The following is a 3158-nucleotide window of genomic DNA, read 5'->3' on the forward strand; positions in this document are numbered from 1 at the left end:
AGACATTATTGTGGACCATAATATTTTATAGCTTATGAACCTGATACGATAAATTACTAATGTTGTAGTATATGGAAAGGAGTATGTAGACAAATTATATATAACCGCCATAACTCACATTTACTAGTTTATCATATTGCGGTATTTATGATGGACATTATAGAAGAGATTTATGTATGCGCAACTAATGTTCCTATATTAAATATTAATATTATGTGATTATTGGGTCAAGTGGGAGAATATAAGATTTTCTTACGTTTTGGTGGCCCAATAAGTTAAGGCCCATAATTAATATTTAATTAATGAGAAAATCTCATTCGTCTGATCGGTTACTTGATAGACGTACCGGATTAAATGAGAACCTTTATAAATTGGTCATCTCCCACCCATTAGGGTTACCGTATTTTATTTTTTCTCTTCCATCACTAAATTGAAAGCTAGGGCAAGGGGCGAGAAACTAATTTGAATTAACGCTTCCGCTTCACGGTGATAGCTTACGATTCAGATATGTTTTCTGTACGATTTTGTATAAGATTATCATGTTCAAAATCCTGGATACAGTTTATGCTAAAAAGGCCAAAGTAAGCAACTCCTCCTTTCTCTTTCAGTTTACTAGGAAATTTGAGAATTGCATACTTTACATTATCATCAAAGTGAAAAAAAAGAAATGGGGGATTAAAATGAGGATAGGGACAATTGAATATTTTAGAAATCGAAAAGATAAATCTCATATGGTCCCCCATTCCAACAATTATGGACCATTATTGCACAAGAAAATGCCTGTTGGGATATTTCTTCATCCACACCCCAATTGGGAAGGGACGGTTAAACAAACAAATTAAAATTTGTGGCTGTCACTTGCCTGACATTTTGTTTTAATAATATAAAGGTCAGCTCTTCCAGTCTTAATCATATTGCTGTAATTTTGTATGTCCCACTCCCCTAATTCATACGACAAGCTTATGATACTTCGACAAGTCCTCGAATTGAGACTTAGAGCCGGTAGAATTTTCTTAGTTTTTTCGAAATCAGTGTTTGACCATAAAATTTTTAATTTTTACTTAAAGATAAATTTTAGAATTTTTCGAAAATTTAAAAAACTCCAAAAAGTTATTTTTTAAAATTTTCACTCAGATCACTCACAAAAATTCAAAAACAACCCAAAATTATATTCATGTCCAAACACAACTCTAATTTTCAAATATCATTTTCACTTAAAATTATTTTTCACTTTATTTAGAATTTTACAATTCTTATGCCCAAACGCCCACTTATTAGACGTTTGGATATAAAAATTATTTAAAAAAAATCAAAAAGTAGTATTTGGAGTTAAGTTGAAAAATGGTATTTAAAATTTGAAATTATATTTGGACATGTATTTCACTTGAAAAATGTTACAGTTTTGTGAGTGGAAAAAATAATTCTGAATTCTTTTTTGAAAAACTTATTTTCGAAAAAATTTCAAAAACTCCCAAAATTTCATGAACAAATATATTTTTGAAAAAAGAGAAATTACGGAGAAACGGGCCTTAAGACTTCATTATTCGAAATGACGGAAATTTGATCCATTGACCCATTGAGGTAAAGATAATATAAACGTACTCTAAAAGAATTTGATCATCCAATTCAAAACTTTTAAGGCAATGAATAAAGTAGTTCACGATAATTTGAAGGCTTTTGCATTTTCTTACACAACTGATGAAGGACAAATCTAGTATTTTCTAAAACTCTCCTGCATGTGTAACACAGTTCTAGAATTTAAACATGAGTTTGACTTTATTTTCTTTTAAGTACAATAAGGAGTTAATTCCTCAAATGATCATTTATTTTCTTTTAAGTATAGCGAGAGAAAAATTAACCTTTTGAATTTACTATCTTTAATTTTGAAATGGAGGTGTTTAACGTTTAATCCAAGCCGCCCCTGTTGATCAAATGTAAACCATAACTTAAAAATCAAAATACAATTGGAGAGGTTATTTCATAGTACTTAGTTACGAAGCATTGACGAAAGAAAGACTCTTGGGGAGGAAAATATAATAATCCAAAACTTTGTGCCTGGATTGTGTACTGCCACTACTAGAAAACTGGCATTTTTCGTCCAAAAATTTCCTACCGAAATCGGTCGGAAATGAAGTATTTGGTCGCAAAAGTCAACAAAAATCTGGATGACAGCAAAAAAAAAAAAAAAAATCCGAATTGATCAAATATTTGGTCATACTTCTATATAATGTACAAAAATAATTATTTATTAAATTTTTTCCAAATTTTCCACCGAATTCGATCGAAAATTGGTCAAATATATAACTTATATATATATAGTATAATGTAGTATATACATCTTAATATAGCTAACGTTATATCGAATATAGCTTATATACTAACAAGTTTTATTATATTTGTAGGAAACAAATATGGGAGGAAGATTAGTCATGATGAGTTCTTCATGGAGACTCACATCCGGAAGAAGAAGGCACCGACATATCCAACTAGATGGATCGAGGACCGGGCGGAGACTACACATGTAAGTTTCATAACTACTATAAATATTTATAATATTATATAGTTAGTAAATTTCTATCTTCTAAATAAAGGGTCGCTACAAGATTAATGTGGAGGAGTACACTCAGAGCTTGCCACGGAATGAGCAAGGCGAGCGACCGCTCATTTCAGACGAAGAAGTGCAGAGGATATGGTTGGATGTTGTCGGTGGTCCTAAAAAGGAGATAGCATACGGCCTTCCAGATAAATTATTTCGGCGCTACATGGCTGGATTGCAAGGTATAGGGACTTCCACCCAAGGCGAGGCGATTGATAGGTCGACTATATCGTCTATGGAACAGAAGATCGCAAAGCTGACAGTAGAGCTTGAAGAGACAAAGGCTAGAGAATAAAAGAGAGATGAACAATTTGGTACCCTTCAAGTTCAGCTAGAAAGGAGGAACGAACAATTTAATCTCCTTCAAGGTCAGCTGGCCAATCTTCTTGCTAGTGGTGCTTTCCCCATTCCCCAGTCTCGTGAGCCTTCCCCATGTGCCGACGATGAAAGTTCTAGGAGTGAAGATGGAGATGATGCTAGATAAAAAAACTCATTGAATGGTGTGTATTGCTAAACAAAGTATTGAACTTGTTAATATTTAGTTGAGACTAGTTTTGAATGA

General features: G+C 32.6%; 1 long non-coding RNA gene across 1 annotated transcript; it reads left to right on the plus strand.

Annotated features, from left to right (window-relative positions):
* Positions 1–2419: 2419 nt before the first annotated feature.
* LOC138899585 (uncharacterized) lies at positions 2420–2892 on the plus strand. The gene is made up of 2 exons (XR_011411314.1): positions 2420–2521; positions 2592–2892. It is a non-coding gene; the product is annotated as an uncharacterized lncRNA (long non-coding RNA).
* Positions 2893–3158: the final 266 nt, after the last annotated feature.

The sequence above is a fragment of the Nicotiana tomentosiformis genome, chromosome 9 (genome assembly GCF_000390325.3).
Source record: "Nicotiana tomentosiformis chromosome 9, ASM39032v3, whole genome shotgun sequence".
Classification (NCBI taxonomy): Eukaryota; Viridiplantae; Streptophyta; class Magnoliopsida; order Solanales; family Solanaceae; genus Nicotiana; species Nicotiana tomentosiformis.